We start from the raw sequence: 19,094 nt of genomic DNA, 5'->3' as shown, positions 1-19,094 counted from the left end.
GACTCTTTCCCCCGCATGGATATTTGCCTGCATGAAGATAATCTCAGTCTATTTAGAACTGAGCCCTCTTGTCCTAAGAACAGAGCAATGCTGTGGGTGGGGGAATCTTCAGCAAGGAACTGCAGCAATCTGGGTCCCCTTCTAGCTTCAGTTAAACCTGGCTTCCTGGGGTCATACTCCATACAGACAACATAACCAGGAAGGCACAAGAACCCTGCCAGGGGACGGCATAGAATCTTGTAAATAGATCTGTTAATTCACAAGGTTCTATGCAGTTCCCTGACAGGGTTCCTCATCTAAACCCGCAGCAGGGAACTTGTGTCTTCATGGCCATCCTGTCTACTGTACATTGATTGTAGAGTATTCAGGCCTCACACAGGTGGTACCCTAACGGTTATGTGCAACTTCCCAGCATCCAGGATGGCATCAGATTCTCCTGGGCCAAAGAGAGGGAGCAGGAAGTCTCCATCATTTTTAGGTGACAGCGCTCAGTTAATTCACTGTGCTGGAACACAGCACAACTGTGATGATGTTCAGAGAATGAACCAACTATGGAAGCTTGTTTGATGGGATGGGCAGTCAGGCCTTTATTTCACGACCTGCTCTGGCCCATTGTCAGTGAAGAGGCTTCCGTGCTAATCTCATTGCTTGCCCATAATTCCCTCCTTTGGACCATGCTTGATAATGGCATACAGACCCCACCAAGTGACAAGGTTGGGATGCACCATGGCCTGAGTCCTGACAATTATCTGGCTCACTAGCAACAGCCCTTTTGTGTTCAGAAAACAGAGCCTTTTTATGTCTCACTATATCAGCCCATCTGTTATCTAGACATTAAGCAGGAAACCCCATGAATAGGCTTGCCAGCTGACCATAAAAATAGCTTGACCTGCTTTTGTGACTTTTAACTTGAACTGCAGAAGTCATCAGATGACTCCTTTCTGAGATGAACATGTACACTTAGAGGTAAAGTAAAGTTGTGCTGTTGAGTTGGTGTTGACTCCAGGTTCCACAGAGCCCTGTGGTTGTCTTTGGTAGAATACAGGAGGGGTTTACCATTGCCTCCTCCCACACAGTCTGAGATGATGCCTTTCAGCATCTTCCTATATCGCTGCTGCCCGATATAGGTGTTTCCCATAGTCTGGGAAACATACTAGCCGAGATTCAAACAAGCAACCTTTTGCTCCCTAGGCATTACTTTGGTAGCAAGCATGAATTGTCCCCTTTGCTAAGCATTTGAATGGAGACAACATATGTGAACACTATAAGATATTTCCCTTAGGAGATGGGGCTGCTCTGGGACGAGCACTGCTTGCTTGCATGCAGAAGGTTCCAAGTTCCCTCCCTGGCAGCATCTCCAAGGTAGGGCTGAGCGAGACTCCTGCCTGCAACCTGGGAGAAGCCACTGCCAGTCTGTGTAGACAGTACTGAGCTAGATAGACCAATGTTCGGACTCGGTATATGGCAGCTTCCAATGGTCCAGTGTACCTGTTCATGTCTCTAGATCGAGTCACAGAAGGAGAGATCAGTCACAAAAGTTGGCAACCCGCGTTGGAGGATGCTGTTCCAAGAGCGGCTATGAATGCCCCCTCCCTTGAAGCCACAGGTAGGAAGGAAGTCCTTAAGTGACTCAAAGGACTCTTTGTTCCCTGCATGATTAACCCCGGCGGAGGGCTGCTTTCAGAGAACCAATGCGGCAACTCCACCTGTATTCCAGGCAGGGCCAGTTTCGAGTGGAATTAATGGAAAGTAAGTTGCAAACATGTGGTTGCTCAGCTGTGACCGAGGCATTTGCGTAGCTAAACGCCGCTGAAAGGAAGCGCTAATCAAGGTGTTTGTGGTTCACGGGTTCTGCGAGCCTGCTGGCAGCCTCTGTGGAATGCTGACCGACCGGCTGTCCAGAAAGGGATGTTTGCTGCTCTGAGATGCCGACTGCATGCAGAGAGGATGTGGACCTACATGGGGATGAGCCTTGATAGGGACAGAGGAATATAGGAAGCTGCCTCATACGGAGTCAGGCCCTTGGTCCATCTAGCTCAGTGTTGGCAACACTGACTGGTAGCATCCTGACCTGCCATTTAGGCGGCCGGCAGGCCCATGGAAGGAGCACTTGATGTCGCCTCCCATCTCGCTGCTGTGAGTGCTGCTGGAGCACCGCACGCCACACCCCATTTCTGCTACCGCTGCACAGTGGCAGCTTAAACATATTTTTTAAAAGCAGGAGAAGACAGTAACTCGTGGGGACTGGCCTCGGGGGCCCATTGGAGGCCCCTCAGACCAGGGGACATTCCCCTCCCCCTTGTCCAATGGACCCTACACCTATGAACACTAAAGTGGGGAGGAGAGCTGGTCTTGTGGTCGCAAGCATGACTTGTCCCCTTAGCTAAGCAGGGACCACCCTGGTTACATATGAATGGGAGACTAGAAGTGTGAGCACTGGAAGATATTCCCCTTAAGGGATGGAGCTGCTCTGGGAAGAGCAGAAGAGTTCAAGTTCCCTCTCTGGCAGCATCTCCAAGATAGGGCTGAGAGATATTCCTGCCTGCAACCTTGGAGAAGCCACTGCCAGTCTGTGTAGACATAGGAACATAGGAACATAGGAAACTGCCATATACTGAGTCAGACCATTGGTCTATCTAGCTCAGTATTGTCTTCACAGACTGGCAGTGGCTTCTCCAAGGTTGCAGGCAGGAATCTCTCTCAGCCCTCTCTTGGAGATGCTGCCAGGGAGGGAACTTGAAACCTTCTGCTCTTCCCAGAGTGGCTTCATCCCCTGAGGGGAATATCTTACAGTGCTCACACTTCTAGTCTCCCATTCAGATGCAACCAGGGCAGACCCTGCTTAGCTATGGGGACAAGTCATGCTTGCTACCACAAGACCAGCTCTCCTCTCCAATACTCAGACAATACTGAGCTAGATAGATCAATGGTCTGACTCAGTATATGGCAGCTTCCTATGTTCCTATGGGGCTGGTGAATGGAACAAGCCCTGCCTGTAAGCCTTGAAGCTTCCCCGACTGAGAACTCTGAGGCCACCTCAATCTCCTTTGGCAGCAGAAGGCAGATAGCTATACTGAGAGCCTGACACCAAGTTTGAGAACCTTTTCCCTAGCTTGTTGGAGGATACCTGCTCCTGCCCAGGGATCTGTCCATGGTCCTGACCCCATCCAGTGTGCTCCATGCTGTCTCTGTTCCAATTTCCCTGCCTGTTTCCCAGCTGACATCTGTCTCTGATACCCCATGAGCCCAGTCTGGAACAAACTATTAATACTTCCTCCCCCAGTGTGAACAGTAATCGAGATTTTGATGTCCAAGCAGTGGAGAGCTGCTGCCAGTCAGTGTTGACCATCCTGGGCTGGATGGACCAAGGGTCTCACTCAGAATAAGGCAGCTTCCTATGTTCCTAAGAGAGGCTTTTGTTCCCAGACAAAACTCAACACAGGCAAAGGACTTTCTTCTCTCCTCCAGGAGTGAAAGAAGCTTTTGCCGTGCCCTGTCTGCTTTTTATATAGTTGCTCAATTCTGTTGGCAAGCCAAGACACAGGGCAAAACAGGTAAGCAGAACTCCGGCCAGAGAAGGGCTTTACCAAAGGCTCTCTTGCTGTTCCCGTGAAAGCAGAAGAGGTTAATGAGCCCTTTCCCTGTATCTCAACTTGGATGGAATTTTGGGCCCTTCCTTTACTCAGGTGGGGGAAAGATGCACCCCCTGCTAAGAATCCATTGCCAACCAGGACCCTAGACTCTCATGGCCTAACTTTAATGAGGAGGCCTCAGGTCAGTGGAATCGCATCTGCTTCACATGCAGAAGGTCCCAGGTTCCCTCCCTGGCAGCATCTCCAGGTAGGTCTGGGAGAGACTCCTGCCTGAAACCTTGGAGAGCTGCTGCCAGACAGTGTAGACCAGGGCTGCTCAACGTTGGCCCTTCTGCAGATGTTGGCCTACAGCTCCCATAATCCCTGGCTACTGGCCACTGTGCCCGGGGATTATGGGAGTTGTAGTCCAAAAAAGGGGGGGCTAAGTTGAGCAGGCCCGGTGTAGGCAATACTGAGGTAGATGCTCCTGTGGTCTAGCTGAGTAGATGGCACAACCGCCTAAGTTCTTAACTCCCAGGAGACTGTATTATTTATCACATTTATTTATTTATTCCACCACATGTATTTATTTCATCCTGTTTTTATTTTATCATATCGTTACATGCTATTCAGCTCTTCCCTGCTGCTTTAGTAGGTTTACAGTTGTCCCACCGGGTGAGGCTGTACGGTTCTCTAAAGACACAGAAGCGATTTCAGGCCTCGTCCCACCAAGGCAACATACACGGGAAGGCTGAAGGCAAATTCCCTCAGGCCAATGTACCCAGCTAATCGGCTCTATCGTACTTCCCTCGCTGGGAGCCGAGAAGCTGCCGTGAGTAATTACGGCTGCAGTCTGAAGTGGTGCCTCTGTCATGAGGGGCTCAGCAGACCGGTTTCTGCGGGAAGCCTCTTCTGCTTGCCAAAGGCAGGAACGGATACCGAAGGCACACTTGCAGCGTGATCGGTGAATTATTGATTGGCGTGAACACTGCAGCTCTGACAACACCATTACCACCGCTGACTTCATGTTTAAATCATCCCCCTAAAGTGCCTGCAACGCCCAATCTTTTATTTAATGTGTGCCCTGGTATTCCCCTCGCCTCTCAGCCCCAAGTCCTTGTTTATTCTGTCTGGCAATGCTTGAGGGGAATCGGGGCAGCTAACCAATGAACTCAAAGCCAAGGAGCAGCAAGGAAGGTGAGAGAGGCGTTCAGGAGCAGATGGTGATGCAATGGGGCCAAACATCTGCCCGGAGGAAAATGGCAGAGATTGCAGGGATGCCAACAGGAAGGATGCCAGGGATGACAAACTGGGCAACGGGGCAGAACTGAAATTTCGAAAAAGATGATATGTTTTGCTTTGGAAATCCACAGTGAGGGTTTTCACCCCGAGCCCCCTCCAGACTCTGAGGTTGCCCCTAAAGTCAAGCAGGGCTAATAGCCTCAGCAGGAGAGAACAGAGGCTTTGTCACCCCACATCAGGGAATGGGTGATGATGATATAGAGTTAACTGTCTTTCTCTCTAGGTCCATTATTTTACAAGCAGAGTGTTACATGGCTATATAATTCACTATTTTGGAATTATAGAGCTAGAATGCTGGCACAGAGACAGTACTAATATGCCAAAGACACTCTTGCTCTAAAAAACCCTGTTCATTCCTGTCTACTTGAACAGGAATGCAGAAACACAATCTTTCCTCAAACATACGCTTTCCAAGACTGTAAGGTGCTGGCAGGATTGAGCCAGGTGATGTGACAGCGAGGCCAAAGAAACTTATGTATGTATGTGTATATGTATTTACTATCCTGCTCTTCCTCCAAGGACCCCAGAGTGGTGTGCATGCTTATGTTTATGCTCACAACAACCCTGTGAGGTAGGTCAGGCTGAGAGAGAAGTGACTGGCCCAGAGTCACCCAGTGAACTTCATTCATGGCTGAATGGGGATTTGAACTTGGGTCTTCCCGGTCCTAATCCAACACTCTAGACACTACAGAGCACTGCCACTAAGAAAGCTTACAGATCTGAGCCTTGCTGCTCCACAGATCTCCCTGACAGCGACAGGAAGGAAAAACAGCACCCAGCCCAGGAAGAGCCAGGTGGCCTTGGGAGTCAATACAGTCTTTGTGGCAGCCTCATAAAAGACTACAATTCCCAGGACCACCCAGGTTACTCCCAGGACTCCAGGGAAAGTAAAGAACAAAAGGCACTTTGCAATGCAAGCCATGGAAGATGCTTCCTGCTCCCTTTTGGCTTGGATCAAAGATACAGGAAGGTTGTGTGTGTCCTGCCACTTGCTTTGGCCCTTCCCAGCCCAACCCCTAGAAGCCCTGTAAAAGGGCCCAAGGAAGCTTTGGGGGACCGAAGGCTTCAGTCCTGTTTGCTTCGCTGTGCTTCAATTCAGGCCGAAGCAGAATGAGCTTCCTTTACTCAGCCCTGACCATCTACCTGGCTGGGCTAAAACCTTTGCCTACTTCAGCCACCAGGTGGTGGGATTGCTCCAGTGTGTGGTGCCTCTGCCGGGCTTGTGTGTGGGCCTTCTTGCCTCCTCCAGATTGGCACTTCATCCCCTCCGCAGCAAATGGCCTACTACAACTCTCTAGCCCCCGTCAAATCTGAGACACTCCTTTGCCTCAGCATCTGTCTGCAGCACTTGTGTAACAACAGCAACCACTTAGCAGTTGCATTCACACTCCAGCTTGATAGGCTTTCTCTATTAAGAGATCCCACTTCCTAGACTGTGAAGGAAATGGCCCAGGATTTAAGACTGACACATGAATGTGTGCCTCTTGCAGGTGACTGGAGCATTTTGAAAGGAGAATTTCTGCTCTCCACAACGGACTCTCTTTAACTAAAAGAGTGGGGTGTGCCTGACTCAGAAGCACCTCATCCCCGTGTCTTGTCTTTAGGGTTGCCAACTGACTTGAATTAACTAGCCAGGCCTTGTGCCTTTGTGCACCAATTTATGTGCAGGTTTCACGTGAAGCTTTCCCCAACATGCATATGAATACGACCAGCATCCCATATATGAAGCTGTAGCATGCCCTGTGAGGGAAACTAGCAATCCCACTTGTCATCATCAGGGGCACAGGACAACTGCCCAGTGGTAGAGCATATGCTTGGCATGCAGGAGGTCCCAGATATTCCACACACACCCCAGTCCTGGACCCTTTTTATCTCTCTGGCAATGCTTGAGAGGAATCAGGAGCAGCTAACCATTGCACTCAAAGCCAAGGAGCAGAGAGGACGATGACAGAGGCATTCAGGAGCAGACGATGAGGCAGCGGGTCCAAACAGCTGCCCAGAGGAAAAAGGCAAAGATCCAGTGGCAAGCCCACCATGTGAGTAAATAGCCATGGCGAGATTTGAACCGAGGCTTCCAGTTCTCCACCAAAACGCACAAGCACTGCATCATGGATGCTCTCCTATGTCACCTTCATACACCATTCTCTCTCCTCCTCCCCAACCCTCTTCACCTACCACCCAAAGCATCACTTCTCCTTATGTATACTGCCCAATGCTTTATATTCTGAGGATGCTTTTCGTACCATTTTGAATTCTTCCCATGGCCGTGCCATAGTGCGAATTCCTTTTGTACTGCATGTTAAGGAATGCTTGATCTCCTTCCCTAGCCATGGCCTCCATCCTGGAAGGCCTCCATCCTGCTGCCTTTCCCACCTCCAGCCTGTTCCGTAGGGGATTACCAGCTTGGGGGATGGGGGACGGGGGTCATTCCTCTCTGATAGCTGTTTATTCACATTATTAGACACAAAAGCCTTTTTGAAGGGAGGAAGAAAGAGGCAGAGAATAGCCGACACAAAGCTGCTTTTACGGAGGCTTCTTGTTCTGGCCTTTCCAACACTGCTCCCTTCCCTCCCTCTCCCCAGCACAGCGGTCTGCGTCTTTGTCTGACAAATCCTGTTATCCATACCCAAGCCCAAAGTAGGGCAGTCGATCTCCTGACCTCTCTCTGCGCTGAGGCTGGAAACAAATGCCGGCAATCACAACAGGGAGAGGGCCATGCAAGTTTACACCTCCCTGATCACATCAAAAGCTCAGCAGCTCTTGGACAAGCATCCTGGCACCCGGGCAGGGCTTGGGGGTGGAGCCAGGGGGCAGAGTGCAGTGGTAAGCAGTGGGTCTGGGGAGGGACTTAGAAGCATGAGTGTTCCCAGGAATAATCTATTTTCATTAATTTTTATTCATTTGTCTCTTTATTTAGTACATGTATACACTGCCAACGATTAGATCTCAAGGCGGTTTACAATGGGGGGGAAAGTAAGATAATGAGAGCCAGTTAAAATCGATCAGTAACAATTCAGCCAATGAAACATTACATAGGAGCATAGGAAGCTGCCTTATACTGAGTCAGGCCCTTGGCTGATTTAGCTCAGTATTGTCGACAATGACTGGCAGCAGTGGCTCACCATCTCACCAAGGTTACAGGCAAGAGTCTCTGGGGATGCCAGGGATTTCCCAATCCTACCTGGAGATGCTGCCGGGGATTGGACCTAGGACGATTTGCATGCAAAGCAGGTAGCCTACCACTGAGCTACAGCCCTAACCACAGGCACTTTTACCCCTGGACCTCCAGGCCAAAGTCCAGGGCCTTCACAGCTCCTGGGGGCCCCCAAATCCTCTTTGGTCTGTCCCAGGTCATGTGGTTGCCTGGCCGAGCATGATGATGCTTAATTTGCAGGTGGGGGAGGCTCCAAAGGCCTTTAGGTCCAGGCTTCAAAATTACCTATGTGCACCTCTGGCCCCAACCCCTAAGGGGAATATCTCCCAGTGCTCACACATGTTGTGTCCCATCCAAATGCAAACCAAGGCAGACTCTGCTCAGCAAAGCGGACCTTTCATGCTCACTATTGCCAGATCGATTTTCCAACCCAAACCGATTGGTTTGATGGGCTGAGCATGTCATTACCTTAATGGTTCTATTCATCATTCCATTACCTTTGGATTTCTTTGCCCTGGCAAACTCTTTTTCAATGGCTTTCTTTTCTCTCCATGCCATTGACTGAGCTGGTCTCTGCCCCTCTCTGTGAGGCTGCATGTGGAACCAGAAAGTCTCATTCTTTGGAGGTTGTTAGAGATTCTGCAGTTTGAATTTGAATACTGGGATGACCTTTTGGAGCTGGTCTTGTGGTAGCAAGTGTGAATGCTGCCCCTTGCTAAGCAGAGTCTACCCTGGTTTGCATTTGGATGGGTGACTACATGTGCGTGCTGTCTTTTGTAAGATATTTTGCTTAGGGGGTGGGGCTATGGCTCAGTGGAAGAACATCTGCTTTGCTTGCAGAAGGTCCCAGATTCAATCCCTGGCAGCATCTCCAATGAGGGCTGGGAAAGACTCCTGCCTGAAACCTTGGAGAGCCACTGCCAGTCAGTGTAGACAACACTGAGATAGATGGACCAAGGATCTGACTTGGTTAAAGGCAGCTTCCTGTGTTCCTATGTAAATTAACCACTTGATCTATAATGGCAGTGTGGACTCTTTGAATAGTACTTTGTTGGTGTGCATTGGTTGAGATCCTTCTGCCAGAAATGGACAGATGACACTTGATGCCTATGTATTTCAAAAGAGGAACATAAGAATTCCCTTCCTGAATCCTTCCAGTCCTATATCCCCAAATAGTCTTTCATTCTGTTTCCAGCAGTGGCCAGGCAGATGCTTGCGGAAGCTCAGTAGCACCATGCAAAACTGATTGTCTTTCCCTGTCTTTCCCCAAGAACTGCTAACCCCCAGTGACTGTTGCTGGTGTCTATCTTATGTTTCTTCTTAGATTGTGAGCTCTTTGGGGACAGAGATCCACCTTATCTATCTATCTATCTATCTATTACTCTGTGTAAACCACCCTGAGCCATTTTTGGAAGGGTGGTATAGAAATCAAAGTCAAATGAATAATAACTGGTATCCACAGATATACTCCCTCTGAACATGGAGGTTCCAAGACGTTTCCCTACAGGTCAAAAACCAGACAAAGAAGCTGCGGAAAGCCACCTTGCATCAATTTCTACCTGCCTATATATGTCTGTGTGAACTGCAGTTTGGGCCATTTTAATTTTAGCTTAGGATGGCGCAGTGCAATCGTCTCTCAGAGCTGTTGATCTGTATGGCTGCCATCTGGAGAGGCAATTTTAAATTTGCATACATTTAATTGAACATATGCAAATACAAACACCCCCTCCTAAACCCTCCGGAAGTCCAAATGTGTCAGGAGACTGATTTTCACACACACATGCCAAAATACAAAAAAGGGAGACCAACTTGGAATACAGGAGAGGGAGAGGCACAGAAGAAATGGCCGGTTCCAATGAAGACTGATCGTGCCCAATGCTCACCCTACAGGGCGACAACTTCCTTCTGGAAAACAGCCCTGACAGAGGCAGTGAGGTGCCGGCATCAGCTGCTCTTGATATGGCCCCTATTACATTTTTATCAGCACTACCATCCAATATTCCCTGGACGCTTTGTCTTTGCTTTGCATTTTATCAATATTACCGGCTGATCCTGCCATCCCCTCTCCATGGGTTTATTAATATTGCCTTCTGATCTGTGGGTAGTAGCTGTGTTTTATATTCCAATGCCATCCTCCGCCTTGCCAAGCTCGGACGCCATCTTTAATTAGATTTTCTCCTTGGCTCCAGCAAACATAAACTGAACTCCCTGCATCTCTCCCTTGTTGCTGGCCCGCGCTGACGCTCCTTTGCTAACTTTAGTATTCTACTGCCATCATCATCATCCTGGGGCTAAACATCTCTGGCGCTCTTTCCAGTGACTCAAGCTGCTCCGTGGATAAATAGCAGGACTCGGCTCTTCTGGCAGCTCCACCCAGCTTGAGGTTTCATAGGCAGGGGCTTGGGAATGATGAGCACATCTTGGGAATGCATGGTCCCTCCTGAATGCCAAGATACCTGGGTGACGGGCCTGGCAGCAGGGACGGGTGTGATCAAGTGTGACGCGTTTTTTCTTTCTTTCGGGGTAGCACATTGGAATGAAGTAGTAGATTTGCAAGGCATCTGTTTGAGAAGCCATTTGACTTGCAGCGGACCTCAAAAGCCTGTAGTACCTACGGCAGAGGTTCCCAAGAGGGGGTGCTAGTCTCTCTAGGGGTACTGGAAAGGCCCCTAGGGGGTACTCTCAGCCTTCCTGCCTGCCCACATTGCATCTGCTCTATTTGCTCCCCATCTGAGGATTGCTGGCTTGAAGCTGACACATTCTCAGCGGTGAGTCCACTGCAGGAGGGGAGAGAGGAGGGTGAAGTTCCTCCTCCTCTACTCCTGATTGGATGACTACATGCTGAAGCTCAGCTTACCCCTCCCCTCAGCCTGACTGACAGGCTTCAGAACATTTGCACTGTGTATATACTCATTAGCACTGAGTATTCCCATTGAAATTAATGGGGCAAGGAAACCTGCCTCATGCATTTCAACAAGATTGTTAGGGGTAACTTAGTGGGGATGTGAGCCAGTGACTTGAGTAGCCTGTTTCCCTAACCGTAACACTTAAAATTGTGGATATATGTGCATACACTTAACTTAGGGAATTCTCTGCCACAGGTTGTGGTAATGGCCACTAGCTTGGATGGCTTTAAAAGGGGCTTAGACAAAGCCATGGAGGACAGGTCCACCAATGGCTTCTAGTCTGGTGACTATAGGCTACCTCCAGTCTCAGAAGCAAGATGCCACTAAATATATACCAGGTGCAGGAGAGCAATGGCAGGAGAGGGGGCAAGCCCTCACCTCCTGCCTGTGGGTGTTTTGAAGGCATCTAGTGGGCCACTGTATGAAACAGGATGCTGGACTAGATGGGCCTTGAGCCTCATCCAGCAGGGCTGTTCTTACACACACACACACACACACACACACACACACACACACACACACACACTTAAATGTTGCATTTATGAGATGGGCTACCCCAGTCACTGGCTTACACCATAAGCAGTCTCATTGAAATTCTTGAAACAAGTTTCCTTGTCCTTTTAATTTCAGTGGGAGTACTCATGAGTAACTTTGGGTGTAAACCAATGAAGTAGCCTGTCTCATGCCTGTAATGTTTAAATGTGTGTGTCTGTGTGTGTACGCACACACACACACACACTCACAAAAAATTAGGGGTATGCCGATCCGGTCCACCCTGAACCGGGCCAGTTTCACTGGTTCGATAATAGACTGGACTGGCCCTTGAAAAAGGATTGGCCCTATTGAAATGGACCAAACCCAGTTTGATTGACCTGTTTGCCAGTTCGAGCAGCTGTAAAGGGGGATCTGGCGAGGATTCCCCTTTGCTTCTGAAGTTAAAAACGGTTTTGTAAAGGGTGGTGAGAGGCACCTTTAGAAGTCAAGTAGAAGGCACTTACTAGCAGGCCTGTGGCACTCCCCCCTCCCATTACTTCAGAGGCAGCAGCAATATCTGACCATTTGCATGGTCAGTGTGTTCCATCGTGTTCAAGCGTATTCAGTCAGATGGACTTGACCGGACAGCCAGTCTGACTAAACCAGTTCGATTCAAATTCGGACCGAACCACAAAAATTCCACGCATACCCCTACTAAAAATCGTTATGGGGTACCTGAGCTAAGGTTTTGTTGCAGAAGTGGTACGCTTGTTTAAAAAGGTTGGGAACCCTAGATAGATAGATAGATAGATAGATAGATAGATAGATAGATAGATAGATAGATAGATAGATAGATATTGCATGAAACTTGTAAGAGACATGGCTGCACTTTGAGCACCCCCTCTTCCCCCTCCACACCCCCTACCCAGCTGATCTCCTTCCTCTCATCTCTCCCTGGTAGCTCTCCCTTTCCTCTTCCAGCAGTGGGAAGCCCTTCCAAGATGGCCGCTCATTTTGTGCGGGATTCCTAGAGTGGTTGCTCAAGGCCAGCAGCATCTTGGACAAGATGGCGCCACCCTGAAGCAACCTTAAGGATATGGATGCATGCATCCCATAGCTGCCATCACAACATGAGTTAGGAGCCTTTAAGGTTAGGGTCAAGGAGTGGCACAGTTTGGACAAAATGTATCCCAAGTTTGCCTTCACTAAGATGTGCCCCACGATGGGCAGACGTTTAAAGGGTTTACCTTTCCACATCACTACATCTCATAAGAACATCTCCGGGCCTAGAAAGGCTTCATCAGTTGAATATCTGCTTTTCAGTCAGATGTGCAATGTGCATTGGCCACAACTCACGGTGGGCTGCGTTTCCCCTTGCTGGCTGACCCTCTTCCCACAGACTATGGCCCTCCTCCTGGCTTTTTGTAGCCCTGGCCTCTCTCTTGGAAGCTCCCTGCAGCAAGGTGAAAAGAACCAGTGGCAAGCCATTTTGCACAGCTGGTCCCACTTGCCGTTGATTTTCCACACCTAGTGGCCTTTAGATGAGCCCCAGCTGGTCTGGAGAGAGAGAGGGCTTGGCAGGTCTGGCCTGGAGGGGGACGGTGTATGGCAGCCTTCCCTTGTGGATGCCGAGGGAAAGAGTCTGCTGCTGGCTCCCTGCGTGAGAATGAAATTGTTCCTTAAGCAGAAGAAAGTGGCACAGAGATGGGATCGGTCCTCTGAGTCAGCCAGAATTGTTTAGCTGTGATTGGGAGAGGACAGAAAGCAGAGGGAAGAATGAATGCCAAAATCAGATCTCTGATTTTTTATGCCATCACAAATGTAAGTCCAGCATTTGAAACCATGGGGCTGATTATCTTTCTCTCCTCCTCCCCCCCTCCTCCTCCATCATCATCACCACCACCACCATCTTAAAAATGTATATCCTGCCCTGTATTTTTAAGACAAGGATTAAAAAAAAATACAAAGCTCCTTCCTTCCTTCTTCCCTTCGTTCCTCTTGACTGCAGAGATTGAGAAATTTCACAAACACAAGCTAACTTTGGACCTGGCAGAAGGAGAAGGGTTTAACCTTACACCAAAATAACACGAGGGTGGTTCTTCTGTTTCCTTTTGAACATTGGAATCCGCCCTATATGAGTCAGACCATGGGTCCATCTGGATCAATCTTGTCTCTTCTGACTGGCAGCAGTATTCTCGGGTTTTCCCCAGCGCTGCTGTCTGAGTTCCTTTAACTGCAAATGTAAGGAATTGAACCTAGGGCCTTCTGCACAGACGATGTGTGCTTCATCACATGAGCCGCAACATCTCTTTTCAGGCATTTGATAAAATATTTGCTGGGGGTGAGCAATTGTTTGCTCCCCAGATAACCAGGATGCTTAAGGGGGAACAGCTAATGTTCCTCCAAACTGAGCCCCCTCCAGTGCTATGCAATTTTATCCGGGAGTATTAAACACAATGAAACTTAGAGGCTGTATTGCATTGTAGGCAAAAGAGTTTGATATCATTCTGCATGAAAAAAACATATCAAATTATCTGAACTGGTTATTGAACCACTTGATAAAGTTGGTATTTGAACTGGAACTGAACCAGAGAGTTAAAAAATACTGATGAACCTAACATCACACACACATTCAATGCTTTGACTCTCAGTTCTTTAGCACTAGAGCCGCTATGGTGTAGTGGTCAGAGTGTTGGCCTAGGATGGGGAGACCTGAGTTCAAATCCCTGTTCAGCCATGGAACTCTCTGGGTAACTTTGGTCAGTCACTTCTGTCTCAGCCTAACCTACCTCACAGGGTTGTTGTGAGAATAAACATAACCATGCACACCTGGGCTTCTTAGAGAAAGAGTGGGATAGAACTGTAGATAGATAGATAGATGGGTATTCTGGGTTCTCAGAATTAATCACTCAGGCCAAATTTAGACATAACAGGGAACCAGAGGTCCCTTCACCTCCGCTTTCCTTAGACACATGTCTGAATGTAGGAAACCGGAGTTGAAGGCTAGAAGGGACCCACGGTTCCCCTCCCCAAACTCCACTCTGAATCTTCAAGTCAGAGTGGAGTTTGGGCACCTCCCACTCTGGTTCATTACATCCAAACACTGGCACTGCAGTTTCGGCCCCATGGAGGCAGAGTTGAGGGAGGAAGCTCCTCCCTGACTCAGGTCAATTGGCTGTGCAGCCTGTCCTTCTGTCGAGAAGGATCCCACCAGGAGTGTAGCTAGAAGAGAGGGGGGCCCTCTCCCTGGCAGCCCTTCGAAGCGAGGGAGATAATGGAAGAAATTGGGAGGGGTGGAGCTGGGGGCCCCCCAAGTTCTTTGAACCCATCCTCTCAATTATAGCTACACCCCTGGATCCCACCCAGACAATTCCCACCCCCTGCAGTCTCACTCTCTCTGACTGCCAGAGGTGCTCTAACCCCCAGATCTGTGGGCCCCAGTCCATGGCTCCAAGGTCCGGGCGGGCCTCCTGTAGCCCTGCTGCAATGAACCTCCACTGTTTTTTTAAATTTCAGCCCCCACACGGCTGAGGGGTGGCTGCCGGTGGGTGAGCCAAGTGATCCTCCCCCCCACACCCGGCACCGGCAGCCAGAGTGAGCACTGGGCCTGTCCGTTTGGCCCAGCGGCTCTTGATAACTGCGAGGCATGCCTGTGCAGTTGAGATTGTTGCAAGCCCACTGCCAGTGGGGGGGGGGGCTGCTCAGCTCACCCCCCAGCAGCCACCCTTCAGCTGTGTAGCATCTGCAATGTAAAAAACCATTGGAGGTTTGGTGCAGCAGGATAGGGGCCCCTCAAAGTAGGTTTGGGGGCCCCTCAAATAGGTTTTGGGACCCCCCAAAGTAGGTCCCCCTCATGGCAGGGGGGACCTTGCAGCAGGGGCGGTCCAGATGCCAGAATTACATAGGTGTGCCTCAGCTGACTGCAGAGAAACAGCTCCCTTGAACAACCAAAAGAGGATGGGAGAGCGGGGGGGAAGGGGGCATTGGACCCATCATTCCATGTGACGTCTGAAGGCAGCTTCAATGTATTTCTTTTGGCTTGTAACTAGGGAATTACTGACTTCACACCCATCTGCTTCCTGATTATAATTGTGCCACTCATTTGCTTATGTTCCAAGGGAATTTGTGTGGAGACAAGTTACCTCCCAGATTGGACAAAATGGTGGCTGAGTCTCTTCATTCCGTGGATATCAGCCCTCTGTTTAATTTGCTCAGCTCAGCTTGTTTAACCAAGCTGAAATCTCCTTGATTAGCTTTGTTTCTTTAGCTTTGATAAAGCAAATGAAAGGGTTTAAAACAAAGTTCAATGATATAAACCATAGTTGAGATGAACTAATAGAACAAATTTCGGCTCCATTAGGCAAGCGAGCTAAGTGAATTAAGGCACGCTCAAGACGATGTTTTCTTCCCATACAATCCACAGAACAGTTGATACGTGTGGCAATGGAGTTGCTCAGAGCATTTAGCCCTCGTTGGCCACAAGACCACCTCTCCTCTCCCTCCTCCCTATGATCACTCCCTGTTCCTCCTATTGAGTTGTTTCCGAGCACACGATCAAAATTCAGGAGCACACACAACTCCTGCCTCCCGAAGCTGGGTAGGATCCTTTCCCTACCCCATTTTCAATGATGTGATTGCCTTACTGTCATGAACACAATTTTCAAGTTTTTTACCCTTGGTAATGCAATCTCTGGATATCCATAGAGCATTATCCCCCAGTGTGATGGAGACGCCAGGCAGATTCCAAAGGGTCCTTTCACAGACTGCTCTGCATTGGTAGGGTGTTTCCTTAGGCTCAAAGGAAGTCCATGCTCTGTTCAGGAAGTGACAACAAAAGTCTCCAACCTACACTGCCTCTCCCAACTTCAGCAAAACCCTGCTAACTCTTTAAGCAAGGCTTTAGTCTGACTTTAAATTGACTTTTCTTTCCTAAGCCCTGTGAAGCTTTTCCAAGGCTCACCATCGTCTGGGGGGATTTTGATGAGTCTTTAGTGGCTTAAGACAAAACTAAGTTTGCCCTAATCTCTCATAAAACACACAAGGCCCTTTTCCACCCATCCCCTTGCAGTCCTTCAGGCTTTTAGCCTGAGGTGGTTGTGTATTTCCCCACTACTTGTATGTTTCTCTTAGATTTTTTTTAAAAAAGGAAACACCTCCAAATTCCACCTTTTAAAACACCCAAATCCTTGGCTAAGAAGCCTGCGGGTGACAACAAGATGGGAAAAAGATTATTGTATTATGGCATTCAAGTGCCCTCTCCAGCAGAGATGACAAAGAATCAATTGGCCAATTCATGCAGTCAGCAGAACCAAGTGGTGAAAGTTTGCCTGGACTGTACCATTGGAGGCTGTGGGTGGAGGGCTGGAGGGTCATAGAGGAAAACTTGAAACACCCCCACCCCTTCTGCAGATGAAAGCCATGCAGCCCAAGGAAATCTTTCCTGCTTGATTTTTGCTAATTGTAGAAGCTGGATCTGTGCACCCTGTTCCTTGAACCCCCCACTTGATGAAGGGGGATCCTCCATATCCATTGATGGCCCCTACAGTGCTTTAAAGAAAGGGTTCTCAAGCATGGGTCCCCAAATGTCTTTGGACTACAACTCACAGTGGGTCCTGAGGCTGGGGATGTTGGGAGTTTTTTCCAACACTATCTGGTGGGCCAAGCCTGGGAATCCTTGCTTTATGGCATGGTGGATTTGCGTGGACCACTTTGACATATACGGTCACACAACCCCAATGCCAAATGTTGCCTTGATCTCAAAAGCTAGCCCCTGATTTGCGTCCTTTGCTCATACTCTAGCACAACCAAGGAATGGTACCCAGAGTGGCCATGCAGATGGGATTGTGCTCAGTGCTTCATACTACGTGTTATGAATGGGTTGCAACTGGAAAGGCTGGAAGAGAGGCAGAACTTGTCCCCTCACCCCCCAAGAAACTAGCCCTGTTCAGTTATGACTCTGCTATTTTCATTGAACATATGGAGTGGGGCACACACACTGCCCAGCCATGCCTGTTGTGCTGATGTGCCCCCCAACCAGACTTCCAGGGTGTTCATGAATTTTCTTCTGGCCTGCAGAGGCAGTGCTGAGCATAAGGGAGACATTTTCTTCAGGACTGGAAACTGCCCAGTGCTGCTCTTTGCAGATGTTGAACGCATCAATAATAAGGTGCCCCCAGGGCTTTGTGATCACCAGGAGTCGGTACCAACTCAACAGCACACTTTACCTTTTTACTTTAGGAAGCCTTCACCAGCTGCTCACTCCTCCAAATAACGCAAGCTGGGGCGAGGTGGGTGAGTAATGCTTAAAGAGGTCTGTGGAAGTTACCAAGAACAGGTTTGGTCCCTGCTCTGGTGATGTCCCCAAGGACATGCATTTGACTGCTGTCTATGGGCATCCAGGGGAGAGAAGGCAATTCCCCCTGGATTGAGCTATTTCCCCTTTGAATTAAATGGGGCATACTCCCAGGGAGGGGCATACTCCCAGGGATAGTAGGCTTCCCCACCCCCTCCCCCCAGAAAATGTCCTGGGGACACTTTTCACTCCAGGAGGACACATCAACCAGTGAAGCTGGAACCAGGGTCAATTCCCCCCACACTGACAAAGAACTACGCAGGGAAGTTGTTTTGGCCATTGGCCATAAATAAAGTATCTATCTACGCAGGGAAGAACATTTCATGGGAGGCATGTAGCTCAGTAGCAAAGCATCTGCTTTGCCTGCAGGAGGTCCCAGGCAGGTTCAATCCCTAACAGCAGCTCCACCAGGTCAGTGCAGAGAATCCTGAGCTAGATGGAGCAGTGATCTGACCTAGTATAGAAGGTCCTCCGTGTGTTAATTGGCCAGCTGTACTCCTCTGGGTCCCTGCAATATGGTGGGGGAGCCCCTTCCCTCCCCCATCTCATAGCAGGCATTTTACTAATCTCCGACACATGTCAGGACTGGCAGAGGGCTCGTGCTGATGCTGAAGAGAAGGAAGGAGTCCTGCTTCCCATCCGTTCTCCAGCCCAGCAGCACGGCAAGGCAGAAACCGCAACCAGGACTCTTGTAGCACAGGTTTCCTTTAATGAGGGAGAGGGAGCAAGCTGAAGAGATGGTAATTGCAGCGGATTGCGTCTCATCTGATTATGGTAATGGTCTGTTAGATTTGAAAAGTAGAAACAATGGCCTCGCATAAGGGGCAAGCTGGGAATCCTGGTTGTCCAGAAGATGAGCTGCCGTCTTGTTCGTTATGAATCACGACGAATAATTAACTTCATGCAGGGCCGCAATAATGCAGTGATGGCCACTAGCTTAGACGTCCTGTAAATCAGCTAGGTCAGCTAAGAATGTGCAGAGGCTGATTACTGAACCTAAGAACAGCCCTGCTGGATCAGGCCCAAGGTAGCCCGTCTAGTCCAGCATCCTGTTTCCCACAGTGGCCCACCAGATGCCTCTGGGAAGCCCACAGGCAAGAGGTGAAGGCATGCCCTCTCTCTTCCTGTTGCTCGCTTGCAACTGGTATTCAGAGGAATCTATAGCCACCAGATGCAGCAATTTCCAAGTTTGGGTCCCCAGATGTTGGACTACAACACCCATCATCCAAAGGCCACTGTGACTGGGGATGATGTCCTTTGTAGTCCAGCAGCAGCCTTCTTCATCATCAATCCTGCCACCTATTAAGATCATCTGAGGAGGTCTGGTTGGGGTT

The sequence above is a fragment of the Hemicordylus capensis genome, chromosome 8 (assembly GCF_027244095.1).
Source record: "Hemicordylus capensis ecotype Gifberg chromosome 8, rHemCap1.1.pri, whole genome shotgun sequence".
Taxonomy (NCBI): Eukaryota; Metazoa; Chordata; class Lepidosauria; order Squamata; family Cordylidae; genus Hemicordylus; species Hemicordylus capensis.
Note: the sequence above shows the minus strand (reverse complement) of the source record.